This window comes from Lasioglossum baleicum, chromosome 5 (assembly GCF_051020765.1).
Source record: "Lasioglossum baleicum chromosome 5, iyLasBale1, whole genome shotgun sequence".
In the NCBI taxonomy this organism is placed as follows: domain Eukaryota; kingdom Metazoa; phylum Arthropoda; class Insecta; order Hymenoptera; family Halictidae; genus Lasioglossum; species Lasioglossum baleicum.
This window is the reverse complement of record NC_134933.1, coordinates 4,959,340-4,977,828: the sequence shown is the minus strand read 5'-3', so window position 1 is coordinate 4,977,828 and position 18,489 is coordinate 4,959,340. Positions and strand designations below refer to the sequence as shown.

Here is an 18,489-nt window from a genome sequence, read left to right as displayed (position 1 = left end):
AGTGCGCTCGTCGATGATAGAATACTAGTTTTATAATTCCCGACCACGATGGGACACGGAACTTCAAGAGCTGACTAAAAGGGAGCGAGTACCATTCCGAAATTTTAGCAGGTAGGCCAGTAAAGAATGATTTTGAAGATTTTTCTCCGTGTAGTACATAATACAACCGATATCGATTTCGCAGCTAAGCTATTAAAAACAATTCCCGGGGGACTCCGGGAGCGGTAAAATCCGACCGAGCGGAACTCCGTCGAATTATAATTCAGCGGCAGTTAAGGGTGCGCGCCCTCTCCACAGAAGATTATTATTCCCGGTAAATGGGTGTTTTCGATAGAGCGAAACCGTCACGAGTATATATACGTATATCGGCCGAATCGCGTGGCCTGCGGAGGGCGCGCACGTTTTCGGTATGGAAAAAATTTTTAGAGGGTGGGTCGGTTCGGAATCAAGATAGCGCCGGAAGCGAGCGTTGCAGGCGGGACTCCGCGATGGAAATAAATCAAGCTTGGTCCATTCACCGGAGGTGTTTCCGGGCGGACCCGACGCTTTAATGGAACCGGTGCCAATTCTATCGTCTGATAATCTTCGTTAAACACGCCGAAACGAAAAAGGAAATTGTTTGATCCGATCCTACAACGCCCAAATCCCCGACTGATTTCCAATGCTAACTCTGTGGTTTGCAAACCAAAATCCATCAGCTTCGTGTAAGCCTGCAAAAATGAAAACGAGGCAAAAAGCTTCATTCGTAAAAATTAATCCTTTTCTAATTATATATTGAATTAGATTAAATACGGTAGTGGTTGTCGAACGCGGGTAACCGAGTGTACCATATACATATAAAGGTGAAGTATGTTTCTCGATCGTAATTGATTGTATAAGAGTTGATGATTTCGGCGCCAGGTTCGATCAGTTGTAACACTACAGCAATTGTGCAATTATTTAACCATGTATCTCGACGTTTCGATCCCAATGTGGATCATTTTCATTAAGAAACATTTATTGCATCTGAAAATTTTCGTAACAAGAATTAAATTTTGCAAGATAATTTTATACCACAGCCGTGTAAATCACAGGATCAAATAAATTTGATGTACTTACTTGCTGCGAAAAAGAAAGTGGAAAAAACCTTAAGAATAAACTGTAATTTGTATAGGGACCATGTATCAACCATGGGCGCAGATATGTAACTGAGCACCATGTGCTAACCACAACGTAAAAGAGTGAGGTGATTCACATATAGACAAGCAGTTGTTGATTGGTTGATCGATATCGATATATGGTGAAAACATAGTCACCTCTGGCGGCGAATTTGAACAGTGTAAAAGAACATTTGAATCAAAGTTGTACTAGGTAACAAAGTTTCCTTTTCTTTTATATCAACACTCCTTTAAGATTGTGGCTTAATTGGTAAGAATGAGACCGTAAAAACACATTTGTGGAGATGGTAAAGTAGAATCTAAATTATTATGGAAAATATACCATATATAAGTGTGTCTGACAAATACTTGGTGAAGTATAATAATTTCGTTCGCTGCAGAAACCACCGTAGGTTCAGAGATTGAAGTGAGCTGAACGGCTTTTTGATATGGTTTTATTGGTCCTCGACGGTTTCGTCTGTGGATCTGCAATAATAATAAATTTTGATGGGAAGGTGGAATCGCGTATCGTCGATAATTGGGGACTTTGATCGGTCGCGATCGTGATCACGGGACTCCGAAATTTCACGGTTCCGGTGGCGTCGCCGCCGCGATTCAAAACGGTAGAAAGTTTGGACGGGCGGCGGTCGATAGCGGCGTCGTCGGTCTCTCATGAATACATTCACAAGCGGCGCAGCCGGCCGCAGAGGTACAAGACAAAGATGTTAACTGGTGATTGGGGAAACGCTTTCCTCCTTTAAAGATCGTCTTGTTAGCGCAGGACCGCGGGAGCCCACGGCACTCAGCCGTCGAAATCTCCGGCTCGCTTGCCCCCTCGTGGACTTTAATGTCTTCAGTAACTGGCCGTAAAAGAAATTCGTGTGCAAGCGCAGCGGCGCGGCGCGGCGCGGCGGGGCCGGGTTGCATACGGGTGCATGTTGCCGTTGCATGTGCACGCGTGTAGGTGTAAGTGCACGCGCGTGCAATCCAAAGCGGGAGCCGGGCCGCGCGGTGTCGCCTCGATTTTATGCAAAACAAGAATCTGCTTTACGTACTTACAATGTATACGCGATAAGGAGCGAACGCAGTCGTCGGGCTTTAAACGGGCCCGTCGGTGGCAGCGCTGGGGCCCCTTTCGGCGGCATTCTTCTTTCCTGCTAGCCACCACCGGGGGGAATAAATTCGTCGGGCGTTTCGCTCGATGGCGTTTCGATCGACAGGATAGCATTAAAGCCACCGTTGATTGCGCCGATCGAGGAAACGAAGCAATTAACGAGCCGGCTGTTCCCAAAGTGACAGCTTATTCCGGCGAATTCGAGTCGCGCGGGCTTGCGAGCAAGCATCAAGGACAAGCGGGACGGAACCGCGTCCATCGTTAATTTCGGTGACAGGATATCAACGGTGAAGTTCAACACCGGGGAAACGTTCTATTCGCAGCGAACACCGACTGCTACTTACTTTGCAGAGAAGTATCACAACTCCTCGAGAATCAGGTCGAAGGAAGCACGGAATCGCTTCGCAGAAGAAATAAGAGTGACTGCGGCACGGCGGGAACGCGTACGGCGAAGTAGATATTGGTGCGCAGCCGAGTACATTAATACCTTCCAGGTCAGAACCCTAAGTTCACCGCTTCCGTGGAGTTCGCGTGTTCCGATGAACCGCTCGAGCCCATCTCTACCATTACAAACTCGCCTATCTTAATAGCAGCGAAGACAAACTTCTGATTTTGACCTGAAGGCAGTAAATGCACCCGACTGCACACCGAAATCTACTTCGACGAATGGGTTTTGACGACAGTCGCTCATGCTGCTTCCTCGAAGCGATTCCAATCTCGCTTCGACCTGTCTTTCGCTTCAACCGATCCTTGCCTTATCTAAACAGCTGTCCTGGACTCTCTCTCTCTCCCTCTCTGTCTCTCCGTTTCTCGATACGAGCGCCCTTTTGACCAGGTCCTGAGTGCAACCAAACGCCACGGTAGCAGTAAATAATGGAGGCTACTATTCTTACACTGTAATGGATATTGTCTACCGAACAGATGACATTCTACAACAAAACTCTGTCAGATTTATCTAAATGACTGACGCGGCCTCTCTCTCTTTAAAAGCACCCTTTCGGGCCCATCCTGACGATATCACAATAACCACAAATCGCGGCAATTTTTCTCACGCAGTATTATACAGCCAAATTTATCTGCATAGCTTCGTCGAGCTGTCAGCGCTGCCTCCTCCATTGTATGCGTTATTTCAGAACCCAAGTTCACATCCTAGAACCCAAATGTACGCAACAAAACACCGCAGTAATTGCACATAAGGGATACGAGTGTTCTTACACTGTTGTAGATAATAAGCACTGAATAGACTGGCTAATTTATCTACACAACCACCTCGGTCTGTTTCTTTAACTACACCTTCGCAAATCCCTTTCTAGTTAGACTTCACACTGCTATAATTCTAAGTTGAAGCTACTACAGTCACACAGGGAACGTTTCAGACAATCTTAACCGTGCATCTTCGCGGTATTTTTTAAGCGATCGACAAACTTCGTTGTCCTAAATAAAAATCCTGCAGTGTCGGGCCGGTGACGCACATTGGCTTCGATCGTGGAAGAACGAACACGAAGACAACAGTCGGATTTGAACGTTGATACAGGGGAAAGCCAAGGCCCGGTGTTGCACGGTGGCACTGGCAGCGCAGCGGATTTTAATTAATATATACTTAATTAAGTTTCTGCGACGGCGGCATTGTAGCGCGGCTACAGGCCTTGTTATCTATGCCATGCAGTGCGCGGGTGATTTACTAATAGAAACTACGCGGAATAGTTCGTCTAGTTAAGCCCCTTCGAATACACATTGGTTTATTGTGCACCGCGTCGATGCACCCGCGACGCTGTTGCGAAACATCCTATATCGCGGCTGTACGCCGGCTGGCTCTATTAAACCCTTCCCACCCCTTAGCCCCCCTGCAGACCCCCCACAAACCCCTACAGACCCCCATGGTTTCGATGCGCGCCACGACGAACCACCACCGAGAGAGAGAGGGTGTTTGCGTTCACCGCCACGATTCCGCAGATGTAACGATAATATATACATATCCGTGGCTCGCGATCAAAACGATTCGCCGGCAATTATTCCGCGGACTCTCGCGGAAACAGTCGAGACATAGGCGTACCCGCGTACCCGCCAGCCCCATGGATCGAATACCCACCGATCCACGCGGATACGCGACCAAACCGATGACGATTTCTCTCTCAGCAACGGAACAATTGTGTCCACTGTTCCACGTCTGCTACACGCTTTTCAACACGTCTGGACACTAGTCACGGATTCAACCCCAGTCCAGTTTCCCGCGCATCGATGACTCAATGTACTACGTTTTCATGGTTCCGATAGCTGGGAAAGATCCGCTGTCTTTTGTTCCCGAAGAGAGGACTTTTCTGCTCAATTGTCTACAGATCGGATTAGCCGATGTTTTCGCATTGTTCCAGGATTTGTTCACCGATCAAACTTAGCTCTTCTGTTCACGGCGGAGACGAGGACACGACGAAATGTCATTTGCGTTTCTGTGTCACAACCATGAAACAATGGACACGCATCTGCCAAGCGTCATTGCTGTGCTATCGCCACGATTTGCATTCACGTCTAACGTCTCGCCTTTATTGTATGTTTCTGATACGACGCACCGTCGACAAAGGCCATACAGAAAAGTTTTATTGATTGCGACAAAAGTGAGAAAAGAAAACTTCTATGATACCCATTAACTTGATCTACATAGTCGTGTCTTTGTTCCGAGAAGAATGATTAAATATGATTTAGTTCGGATGAAATAAAAATTTGCGCGTTCGAGAAACGTTTTCTCGCGTCGTGAAAAATAGGGGACACTTAAAATGCTGGAGTTATCCGTGACATCCTGCGGACGGTAACAAGCACAGTCTCGAACAAACGTCGCGAAAATTGAACGACAAAGCTGTTTAGTCAATCAGGTACTTCCGGAAGTTGACTGAACGCTGCGCCGCCAGCAGCAGTCGGACGAAGGGGTAATTGGAGCATAAAGGCAAAACGATTCGCAGACACTATCCGGTAATCTTGTTAGCATCGACGGTAAGGTCGCCAACTATTTGTCCGCGAGCAGCCGCAGCGTGAAACATAGCTGAACAATCCAGGTTGGCGATGGCGGCGACGTCGCAGTTGACCGGCACCGAATATTGTGTACGCGAAATGACATTGGTCAACATTGTCAAACGATATCGGTCCACGGACCGGGTGGAACGATGTTTGCCAAGAATAATGCGACTATCCCGGCGACGGGGGGCTAACTCGTTGAATGGCGACGGAACGTTTCGCGTCGGGAACGAGTTCCGGAAAGTTGCGAGCGAGAAAGCCGAGAGGGTTGGGAACCCGGTTGAATTAAAATTCGTCGGAGAGCGGCGAGAGCGCGTGCGAGCGCGTCCGCGATTCTTTTTGATCTAATTGGAAATTATTGAAACCCGGCATATGGCCTGGAACAGGTCACCGGGTATCAAAGGTCTCTGCGCCCTGGTAACAAGAAGAGAGCGTGCGAGTGTGCGAGTGTGCGCGCGAGCGACAGTCAACGAAATGCCTTTGGCGATCTCGAATTTCGCGTCGATTATTCGGCCGGGGCTTAATAAAAATGCACGATACGGTCGACGCACAAAGAGGGCTGATTCGGCCTGGCACTCGGATTCTGACGTCCCAGGAAACAGACGGGACCCTCGTTAACATTTTCCTTCGTCAAACCGCCTTTTGTCGGCGGCCAACCCCTTTCTCTTCCACTGACGATAATCAGAGACCGACGAGCTAGTTACCGACGACTTTCCGACTTTCACCCGGTCCGTTGACGGAGCATCGTCGCGAAATGGCGGATGTTTCAAGTAGACCGGTTCATTTATACTCGGTAAACAAGAATTATCCCGAGCATCTCGCGAGTAGACTGCGGATCTACTGCATTCATCACGAGAATGATAAAATAGTCAAAATATCAGAAGAACTTCAACCCTCGTTTGTTTTACCAATTTTTTTAATGTCCATTCTTTATTTGGGAAAACTGCGAGGCGTCTATGACTGAGGCAGGATGTTTTAATAAATACAGCGACAGCAACTTCAATCATAAACCAACAACTCGCCCTCAGTAACGTAATCTAATCATTTTGTTTGGGATCATTCTGTATGAAAGAAGATTGTTAAGCTTGCAATTGGCACAGGACGATTATTGAAAATCCTGTTATGTAATAGGCTTCCGGTAGATAAAGTGTTAACTACGAACACTTTAAAATGATCTACATGTTTTGGCAGTCCACGCAAGGGTTGAAACACTGTTCTATTAAAGCACCGAGTAATTTCGAGCATCGTAGTAATAACAGAGTCGCGAGTTTCCTCGCAGAACCCTCGCGAGAAACGCTACCAGGCATTGATCAAAGTGAGAACGTCGGAGAATGAGAGAAGCGGACGTATCTACGGGAGAATGATGTTCCCAAGTAAGTGACATTTCATGTTTCGTCTCGCGGAAGATTTCGCCGATGCTCGGAGGACATGCTAAATAAAAATATGCTCGTTTGAAGGTGCGTCGAGAGCAAGTTTCGCTCCCCGGGACGACCCTACCCGGTCCGCGTCTTCGCCGTCTACGGACGCGTATTGATCGCGACCGTAAGTCAACGGGATCTATAAATTGGAGCGATCCCGTGATAGGACTGTCGATTGTCCGAGTGTTGCGGAGGGCAATTGCCTTTCATTTGAAATTACTTTGGGAAAATATTGGACCCATAACTCATAATTCTTCGGGGCAAACGGCTCGTTCCATTCTTTTTATCTCCCCGACGCTCCCGATAAGGAATTTCGGAGAAAGCGATCCGAACGTGCTCGAGTTATAGTCCACGTAGACTTCGGGAAAGTAGATTTTTCCTAGTCCAGGGACCGACAAGTTCGAATTTTCCTGCAGGTGTCGAAGGGGCCGAAAAAGTGGATTCTCCAATTCTCACAGCTAGCGTATGGGCTTTTACTAAACCATCTTTGATTGAAAAATTGAAAGATCTTCGTATGTTTTACCTTCGTTGTAGAAAGTCTTCTTCGAGCTGAAACCAATAAAGAAACTGTGTGTTATACCAACGTATTTAGCAAACCTCATAATAAAACGAATCAATCGAATGAAGTTAAAATTGGATTTGCGTCATTCGTTTGGAATTAATTCTGGAACTGGCCTAACTAGGCCATTCCGTGCCTCGATTGCTTAATTTCACTACAACCCGAAGACAGATGGGTGTAACGTTAACATAAGCAAGTTAGGCACACGGACATGGAATCGAGAAGAGAGTATTACCCTAAGAAGCAACAAGTCGAACTACTTTATTTGGAAAGACTTCTCGAAATTGCCTCGACTGTCCAGGTCGTTTAACGCTCTGGTTGTTTGATGTTATTTTGCTCGGCAACCATATCGATTTAACGCGGGTACCAGAAAGATAGTGCATAGGTAGTTCGAAGGCACGACAAGCCTAAGAAGCAACAAGTCGATTCGCGCACCGCTACTTCGGGAAAAATCCTAAATTTTCCCGAACCGTGTAACGCGGCCGGATAATTGCGATCGGTTAAACGAGAAGATAAATATAAGCCGCGCGTAACACCACGGCGATAGTAGCCGTCGTTTAAAAGGAAGAGAACGTTCGACGTGATGACGGTAATAAAACGAATTTGTTTTAACAGCGCCTGAAAAGGTGCCGGTAGCTTTACGACGGTAGCGCGTGATTTGTCGAATAAAAGGCGCGATCGCATCGGGGGATAATAATTCTCGCTCGGATCGAGATTCATCTCGTGAGAGACGGCGATCCTTGAATTAATACAGTCCCGGGCGTTTGCCCGGACCGGAATACGTTCGCGCGGTACGAATGAGACGTCGACTCATTAGCGAGGAAGTTTATACGCCCATGAGGATTAACACATGCCCGCTAATAGGAACAAATCGTCCTTGGACCGGCCCGTGGATACGAAAGCGGGTTCTCTCTGTCTCTCTCTCTCTTTCTCTCGTGCCGTCGAGTTTCGCGTCGACCCGAGGCCGGTCGATCTCTCGTTCTCGTTGTCGAGCGAGAGGAAGTTCATCCTTCCCGATTCGTGCCCGGGGAAAAAAAGGGGGAATTTTGATTAATCAATTTTCCCCGTCGGATACAAACCCGCCCCTCCCCGAAATCCGACATTTTTCACAGAATTCCTGAAACATTTTTCACCGGGGCGTCACGCGCAAAAATCCTGAATGATACTCGCGCGATCGTGCTGAATAGTCAAACACCGTGCCAGATTCTGTCGCGCTATCTCGCCGAACCTGTCAACTACAAATAAAATTCCAAGACTCGTGTATTATTCACAATAACCGATATAACCTGTGCACACGCTGACCTATCTCCCTCCACGAGAGTGGTCCGCACACCCCCGCTTCCCCCGCGCACGTCCGCCCAGATGCGAGAACGTGTTCCAACGGTTATATTCCTTGCGATCACGTCATCGACGCAGTGAAACTTTAATCCCGTTTCCGTATTTAGTCGAATAATTTGCGCCGTCTTCGCTCCGTGTAATCCACCTTGTTGTAAGTCGGATGATGTCCGTGTCGCGACGTCGCATTTAGAGACTGCTAATAGCGAAGCTATCTTAATCGTTGACTCAAACTTGCTGATCCTGTAACAATTTAACGATTTTCTTTGTACGTTCGATTTTCTTTGTTAGCTTTGTACAATAAAAAGGAAGCTCCATAAACTTATATACCATTACATCGTTAAAACATCTGACACAACGAGGAGCCAGATCGAAAATATAAAACGTATTGGAACAGCGAGAGAGGTATACGTTTTATATTCAACGTAAAAGAACATTTATGGAGCTTTTGATATAGCATTCAATATGTTTGGTTTAATAAAAAGGTAGTTCCATAAACTTTGTATTCCAGTGTATCGTGGCAGCATCTGATACAAAAGAAGGCAACTCAAATGCATGTATAAATTGCATTTATTGGAACGGTAGAAAAGGTTTTATATCCAATGGACAAACATTAATTGATCATGAACTCGTAACACTTTTGGAATAGTCCTAGACGTTTAGAAAAGGTAGAAATTTACGAGTAGAAACAGTATGATCAATTTCATATTGAATATAACAATTCATTGGTACCAAAGTTAGCTGGCGAATTCAAGAGTTAGCACTCTTGAAATAGCACTAGATAAATATCAGCATCGAAAGAGTATTCGCCAGACGATGTTGGTGGAATAATAATAATTTTCTAATGGGGAGAGAACGGATAAAAAACAGTACCGAGAAAGAAACCGCGATCCATCCTCGTGGACAGATCAGTATCGACGGCAAATAACGAGGGAATACCGAATCAACTCGAAATCTCGAGAAGAAACGGCTGAGTGTAGCAATAGAACCGGATCCCATGGCTCGGCGACGGTATCGTTGTCAGTCGAACCGCAAACAACGGGGACGTATTCATGCTCGAGCGGCACTTGATCGTTTTTAGCGTGGAATGTGACGGCATAATCGATACATCGTCTGCCGGAATGTATCGCGGCGTGCCCCGAATGGATGCTCTCCTGCAGGAAGCACCGTGCACCACCACTTGCGCTAATAAATACTCCGGCGATATCGAGGCGTAATAATTGTCCGTAATTACGGGTCGCTTAAAATTTGACTGATTAGTTTTCAGAAATCATTATCGCTGCGACGTAATTACACTCGGAAGATACCGATTACTGTCGAATCAAGAGAAACCTTGATCGATATTGATTGCTCCTGTGACTCCAGTTTTTCCCTTACGCAATTAGGTGAAAGAGGTCCACGAGATGTTATAGTTTTTGAATTTTATAAACAGAAAAATAAGATGCAGTAAAACCGTGACCTAAGAAAACGGGAAATGTACGATCCAAGAGAAACGAATGCACCCCGCGAGGGGCCAAGGAGCTGAAGCCGGCTCGGTCGTGGAGCAGTGCAAAGTGTAAACAGTTTTTCTTAGATCAAGGCTTTACTGTACTAAGAAAGTATAAAAGCTTGTACCAATTACCGATGACATAGTACTGTCCCAGTTCAGCGACTACACATCCAAGAAAAGGAATCCCTGTTAGTCTTGATTATAACTCTCGGAAACATTAAATCTTCTTGACCAACGTTGCCGCGCGAGGCTCGTATAAACATTCTGAAACGGGTTTCACGGCGCAAGCATCGAAGTATGTATTTGCTCGAGTAGCGTTCGCATTACGAGTCCAAATGTATTCGAGCGGAGGAAGCCGCGGTCGACACAAAAGAAAGAGACAAATACGCGAGAAATCCGGGGAAACTGCGCAAGAATACATTTGGAAGGTGATAAAGCGTTGAGGATTCCCTACCGGGTTGGCCGCGCGACGTGGTCTGAAGAAAACAACGGTGAAAGTCCGCGCCAAGGGAGCGAGGTAGCCGGTGTGCTGCAGAAGCGTGTCGTGGAACAAAAAAAAAAGAGAAAAAGGAAAGAAGAAAAAGAAGACGACATTAGGAGACCGGTAACGCCGTGGCTCTGTGTCCGGGGCTACCATCGAACCTTGTTATAAATGCGTTACATCGCGTTAGCCGGGTATCCATTTATGAAAAAAACGATCGGACGACGTTGCGCGCGACCCGCGATAATTACAGCGTGTCTTCGGGATTAAATATCTCGGCCGCGTGTGTAATTTGCACACCGTTAATACGCGGCCCGGATTAATTTATGGCCGCGAATTACGAAAAACGCCGTGTCCCGGCGAATTAACGAACACGACGCTCCGCGCAGCCGTTAAGAGGCCTGTCTGGCTCGCTAATTTTAAAAATCAAATTTTTTTACTTTAATCAATAGATACACGTTTGGAGATTATGTCCCTGAAGGTTATAGCCAGCTGGAAACTTTATTTTACTATTCCGAAGTTTTCCGCGTCCGACAAATAATAGACTACGAAATGCCACAGAATCCAGAAATATTTCGAGCTTTCTTCGGCAGGCTATTTCCGCTTGGCCACGCTATCGATTCGTCCGAAAAAAGTCGATGTCTTTAACCTGCTGCGGCAGGCTCGAACGTTTCGATCGGTCGTTGCTTCGAGGAACCAGAAAAAGAAGCGCGTCTTTCGGAGCAAACGTCTCCGCGATCGAATGAATCACGAGACGTCGGTCACGGGGAATCGTTCAAGCACCGGATAACGCGACGCGACGAATTGATACTGTCTCCGGTGGATCGCATCCAGAGAACCGAACGCGAACCGAGAAAGAGAAAGAGACAGCGCGGCGAGAGAAAGGAACGCGAAATCGTAATCGAAAAAGGTGGCGGATCTTTATCGAACTGTCGGCATTCCCGGCGTCGATTCTGGCTTGTGTAATTTCACGGGCAAATCGCGGAAGTTATGGCGAATGGAGGGTCGGGGAGGGGGGGGGGATACGGGGCCGCAAACGGGATCGGCTGGATCGCGCCGCGCCGGGGTGTTTTCTCCGTGGGCCGATCTCACGAAAAACAAACAGTGGAAGCTAGGTGGTCCCTCATTAAGTTGGCACCACTCCCGGGACCGCCGGTTCCCTCTCCGTTCCCTTTCGATTCGAGTCGATCTCCGATGCCCCGTTGCGAGGGTCTCGGAAAGGGCCGTTGGTCCCGAGGGTCCATTGTATCGGTGCGTACACGATCATGCGTGTCCCTACCCTCTTCCGGACCGTTCGCTAGTGTCGCTACCTCGAGTGAGACGTTACCTACGCGAAATCAATGCATTCGATACGTGTCACAATCGCTGGGTTCCGTTTGTTAGCCTCAGCGTGTGCGCGCGGCTGCGTGTGCTGGCCATAGTCACGTGAACACTAGACTCGCACGCGCACGTGTCCGTATCGTGTGCACACTAGCTCGTGTGTTCGCGCGGTCAATGGAGCGGCTGGCCGCTCCGATTCCACGGAATTAATCATTGATTTATGGAAAATGTTACCACGGTCGCGAAGGTGCGTCAACTCAACAATCATGCCGATTTAATTGGCCGTGGATGATCCTGAAAAATTAAGTCCGCCTGTTCGAACGCCATCGATAGACTGGAAACGCGGGTAATAAATTGATCAACTTCACAGACAAGTCGAGTTGTCGAGACTTGTACTTGGGGTTCCATGGTTCGACTGTATGGAATGTGTACGAGTATGGTGTAATGACACCTGGACAGTCTGCAGCAGCGTGCACAACAGTGTAACCAATGAGTGATTGCTAGACTGCAGACCTTCGTGCGAAATACAAATTTCCTACATCGATTGCTAGAAAGGAAGTGTTAATGATTTTAGTAAGCAACAAATTACACACCGTATTTTTTAAGGCGTCTGAGGTTTTCACTCTTTTGTGTCTCATCTATCTGTTTTTGTTAAATATGCATAAAATCCGCAGTCTAATGATTATTGACTTTCTCTTGGAATATGGAAGTGTAGAAAAGTATTTACAAGCTTTAGAAACATTACTCATTAGGGATGGGCCTCCTGGAAGGCCTGATTTGAATATTGTGAAACACATTTGGGACCATTTGGACAGAGTTCACAGACAAAGTCAACCAATACATGCAGATTAGCTGTTGGGGCTGTTGTAGACCATGTGAAAGCTGTTCGAATGGAATATGTATGACTCAAATGAGATTCAATGTTGTACATAAAATACCATTCATATTGTAACTTAACATTCGTGCGAGCTTAACGAATTCAAAACGAACATGATTTACAAAACGACGAATTTGATTTGCAAAATTTGATCTGTAGAAGTGGGAATGGGTGAATTTTCGGAGAGAGCAAAGCTGTGGCTCCTTTGCTGAGTTTAGAACAGGAACAATGTTTGGCCAGGGTTGAAGACGCGTGACGAGCACGTCGAGTCGAAAGCAGTCGCGTTAGCGCAAGGAAAACGCCCGATAATGGGATTACACATAGCGAATGGATTACTGAAATCCCTCGAATGCAAAACCTTACGATAATCTGGTACAACGTTCCCGTATCTTGGACACGGTTAGCTACGGTGGGCCGACGGGTCAACAGGACGGCGGGTATCGGCCGGTAGGCCCGGTTCTGAGAGACGAAAACCGCCATGGAATAAACAGCGTCCGAGGCAAGGGTCCGACGGTTTTCTCTGTTCCACCTGTTGTGAGATGAGGCCGCTCCTCTAACCGTCCGATCCGTGTGTTCCACGGTGGAATTATCCTTCGGCCGTACGCAGGTAATGTGAGCAGTTAACGCAAATGGGACGGTATACCACCGTCCGAGGCGGGATTATAATGAAATAAATACTACGATTAAAGGGAACGCGTTTAAATTAACCGTCCCTATTGCTCGTGTACCGAACGAGTTTCGAGATTCGATCTCGCGGACGCGCGAGCCACGTACAGTCTGCAACACAACAGGATGCGATATCTTCGACTGTTGATACGTAATGAAGTGAGGACTGCGATCGTCCGAACGTATACAGTCAACCGCGGTACGCATTCGTCGAGAATCTTCGAGCAAATCGAAAATCGGCTGTACAAGTGTAAAAATCGGAGTACTGCAATCTAGTTTTTTAAAGAACTATAAAATATTCACTGAAAGTGCACATTTTACGTTTTTGAACTCAAACACGCTAAGTATGATGAAACTGTGTCAGAGGGGGCTGTTAGAATCGGTGAGACAGTGGTTTAATCAAACTAGTAGTAGATGGCTTCTTCGCGAAGACAATGGTCCGCTTGTACCGAATGGAAAGCGAGAAATGACATCACGGCATCGCCAGCCCTAATGTACATAAATCCCTTCGAAAATGTTTCAGCTATTATGAAACAGAAGCTCAGAGGAAAATGTTATTAGTGCATATCATTAGAAAGATATTGATTGAAAATTTTATTCTCTTTCCGTATCTACCGAGATGGAGCTCCGCGGAGGTTGAGGTACTAAAAGTAACGAATTTAGTCAAATTTAAGTGAGCATTACTGTAATCGATGCGAGCGACCACGATCATCCGCTGAGGCCTCGCGAGGACTCGACAGCGCTCTTGTGCTGCAGACTGTACACACGGAGGCCCAGCCGCATAAATAGTCTGGTCCGCGGGTCCCCGGGCCCGATACAGCGTTAATGACCAGGTCGTTTTCTGTTGCAGACACCCGTCAGCAGCTTGGGACGAGCGCGGCGAGCAGCCTGGAAAAATTCCGTGAGTATGCCAGAGCGCAGTTTCACCGGCCGTTGATATTTAATCGATATCGTTAGATCGTATCGTCGCTTATCCTCTCGCTTTCCGCCGTGTCATTCCGCGGGCCCGTCTCTCGCTAAGACGACGACGGCCACGCACACGCGTTCGCACGCACGCACCGCACAGCACAGCACAGCACAGTGCGACCTCGCTTCTCGATCGCGTCCTGCCTGCACCGAGAGACAAAGAAAATTCTTTCCCACGCGCAGGTGTCGGTTTACGGCGCGTCGCTATGGATATGCCCCGGCATCGCCGCGAGAGCGTTCAGTAAATGAAGTTATTTCGAAGATGGCCGAAGAAACGACTGCCCTCTGGGGCGCGAGCTTCAACCGAAACGGCGAAGTTTCTCGGGATGTAACGGACCGAGCTCCACCGACACGAGACATTGGCCGAATGTTATCACTCTCGAGAGAAATATTTCATTCCGAAAGTAGAACCGTCCTGAATTTCTCGTTCTATCAGTTTTTTCGAAAAGGCAATTGGCAGGAAACGCGAATTCATTTTTCTACTCTCGGCTTGATCTTTTTGCCTCGATCCGTGGAATTATTACAGGCAAACATCGTATCAGTTTTCGTTCAGATTCTCTCTCTGTGTAATTGTAAACAGAAAAATGTCTGGGAAAAATCTGGCACGTTGCAGTTTCCAATACTAGGGAATTTTTTCCGATATTTTGGTTGGAAAGACTGCTTGTAAAAAGTCGAATACGACCGCTCAATGAGAATCCGCGAGCGCGTCTGCTCGTGGCTCTCCTTTTCTACCGGCCGAGCTAATAGCGTTTTTACTTTATTTCGATCGGAGTCTTCGTTTATTCTGATTTTCGCGGAACGACCCATAGAAAATGGAGATCCGTGGACTGCCAATCAACGCGCGGGTAATTCCCGATCGCCAGCTGTTCCAAGTGACGCGTAACGCACGAGTCACCGTCGAGGAACGCATTAAAAGTTTCATCTCCGCGGGAAAGTTTCCGGTTTTACGTGCCCGTTGTTCTCCCGTATCTAGTTAGAGCGTCAAACAAGCTGAGGCAATTTCTCGCCATGGCCGCATCCACCGTCATAATTCGCGGAATCAGTCGAAGTTTCGCCGCTCGCGGAACGATAAGCGTGACTCGCGTGGCGATACGTGCTCGCGGGACCAGCCTCAATAAAATCGCGAATGCTGCGGTTACGCGGACAACCTCGTAAACTTGTGGTTTTTCTATCCAGCCGTTTAATACTCTGCGACGATCGTGCTCACGAAACAGTGTCCTGTGCTCTGCGCCAGAGACTTAGGTGTCTTAGAATAGTATCTTCTACTTATACCCCGCTATCCGGTTGCGTTCAGGTATCTCTTGTCTTCTTGTTCTCGATAAACGGTGATTGAAAACCCAAGGTTACGCCGCAAATAGCTTATTGCCGTACCTCGCCTCTCGCCTCAGAAATTTCATTTATCCTCTCCGCGATACTCTACCTCCCTTCTCCTTTTTCTAATGGAACAAGATCCATCCGCAATTATACCGCGATTGTTTGCACGATTTTATGCGGTAGATTTTGTAAGCGGACCTTCAGGGAAAATTATATATTTCTAAAAATAATATTGTTGAACGAAAATTGTAAGTGGAGATTGTTGCAGAAACCTTTTTGTTAAAAGATTAAAGTCCATGTTGGAATTAAAAGCTATGTTGTTCTTAAAACTTATACACTGAGATCATTTCGAAAATGTTATAAAAATTTATTAAAAGACGTTGAGATATACATGTGAAGCCCACAAAATGTCCAAGGAAGTAAAAACGAACATTTTCTTTATAAGTACCTATTGTTATCGTGACCGAAACTATTTTCCACGTGAATTAGGACACTTTGCCTGAACTGGTTGAGCGTCCGGCATTCACAGGGCCCGGGGAACAATGAGTAATGGTAATACGGCGTAATATTCGAGCGTTGTGCGAGCAACACGTCGTTGGATGAGTCGATCGCTTTATTACCTCTTCCCGAGCCTGTTTAAAGCTACTCGGTTTTTTTCGCCCCCGGACGGACCGTGAAATAGTGAATGGGGGAACGAGTGTTCACGCAGGTTAAGGTGAATGCGAGCTCGCCTCGACAATGGGCCACCTACTCCCCTTCCCCCACCTAGCCTCGGATACCACCGAAATCTCGTTTCGGGCAGCTGCGCTAATGCCGTGGAACCGAATGTAACGCTGCTCGCGATTGTCGTAGTCCCGTGAACTGTGAAGCGTTAGAAACTTGCCGGAGCCGAATCCGAAATCGCCCCCGGATGCGCGAGTGTTGACGTTCCCGGGTGTAAGCAACGCTATTCAGCGTCGACCGAGCGAGTCGTGTTTCACCTACGACGAGTTTTCGGATTCGAGACTACACCCGCGAGATTCGCTGACCGACCAATGCCCGGGTCCAGATCCCCGCTCCTTCATCTCACAAACAGATTTAACCATTAGCACTCGAGTAGTGACTCTGAGTCACCACAAAAATTGCTGTACCATTATTCAGAATATGTTTACATTATTAAATAAGTTGGTACATGTGTATCTAATCAACTACTAAACATTTACAGTGACTCCCACTAATATTCAGACACTCTTAAAAACACCATAACTTTTTTAATATTGGAATATACGACTTGAAATTTTTGGAGAAGTTAGAACAATTGGTTTGCTACGCAACGTGACAAAAATTTTTTAGAAAAACTGCAAGTTGTCGGAATTGCAGAGAAATTACTGAAAGTTGTATTTTTCAACTTTTTTTATGTGGGCTTATATGGAAAGTTTAGAAAACACGTTTCGTAGATCTGTATCAATTAGATTTTCGGCCTCCAACTGCAGTAATTCTAAGGATTTTTAAATCTTTCAATGCCTGTCGTTTTTTTCCGCATCAACCGATTTCTATGAAACTTTCACAGTGCATATAATTGATACAGATCAACAAAACGTATTTTTAACCATTTTTTGCAACTTTTAGTATTTTCTCTACAATTCCGACCAAGTGCAATTTTTGAAAAAATTTCTTTTCCCATCCTGTAGTAAACTAATTGCTCTAGCTTTCCAAAAACGTTCAAATCGGATAGTCCAATATTAAAATTAGTGGGAGTCACTGTATGTAAGTACATATTGCATGAGGTGATATATCAATTTTATATATCCACAAAATAAAATAAAATCATATAGAATGAAATGATTCTAGGTCGGAAGAAATGTTTAATTTTCGAGTTAAAATAGCTTTGAGTGGAAAGAATTAATTGAAATTTTGCAGACTTATCGAACGCGATTGACAGCGAGGAAACCACAAGGTCGCTGTTTCACGAGCTGACTTGTCGAGATTAGAGCCAGAGAGATTGGAAATGCATCGCGGCAGTAGACCCACGGCAACAAGCACCGATTTGTCCTCAGATCAACCGTAAAACGTGCCAAGGAGTCGTGCATTATTGGTATTCCTGGGCGCGTTTTGTAATCATTCGCATGGATCATGTTTTACGTACGCTTTACGTAACGCCGAACATGACGGTATTTACATTACACAATTGTCTGCGAGGCGTCCTGGAAACTAGCGGCTTTCTAACGCCCTCGGTCGCTGTTCTGTACCATTATGTGTTCAATGTGTTGTTCGATGTTAATCACTCCTTCGAAGAATCCCGCAGAGTCGAAGACAATCGGAAACTGAAAGTACGAAGTTGCAATTTTAATGGAAATCGATTTTTCACAAGTTGGAAGCGGTTTTGACGATTCGTCGCACCCTAGTTAGCATGAGTAAACGGACAAAGTATCAGATTGATAAACGCAATAGATCTTCCATGTGATCACCAAAAATTATTATCTACCTGATCCACAATGTGGAAAAAACTTTATGCAAGGCACACTCTTTACAATGCTGTCACTTTGCATTCAGCGAATATTCTGAGTCATCAAAATTTCTATAGACAGCCCAAATATCGGTTCAAAAAATTATCACTTTTCTGGGTCACACACACAATGTGTTGAATCGAATCGATTATTTTATTCATAAAAATTGCTGCACGTTCTTCAACAATTGACTAATAAACCGACAAATTTTCAGAATGATATGCGTAACAATCTTTTTGCAATGTGTGGAGTATTCCGAAGGAACATTTTCCAAGTCGCATTTTTAAAGATATAATAACTTTAAATGGAGTGGGATTTCTGGGTG

The 18,489-nt window shown here is 46.1% G+C and overlaps 1 protein-coding gene across 3 annotated transcripts in view; it reads left to right on the top strand.

Annotated features, from left to right (window-relative positions):
- LOC143208633 (latrophilin Cirl) overlaps window positions 1-18,489 on the top strand; it is a 427,202-nt gene that overhangs the window by 76,789 nt on the left and 331,924 nt on the right. For all 3 annotated transcript variants that reach the window (XM_076423213.1, XM_076423211.1, XM_076423207.1), the window contains exon 2: window positions 14,249-14,299. The gene's annotated coding sequence lies outside the window, so the exon portion shown is untranslated. The remainder of the gene's footprint in view (window positions 1-14,248; window positions 14,300-18,489) is intronic.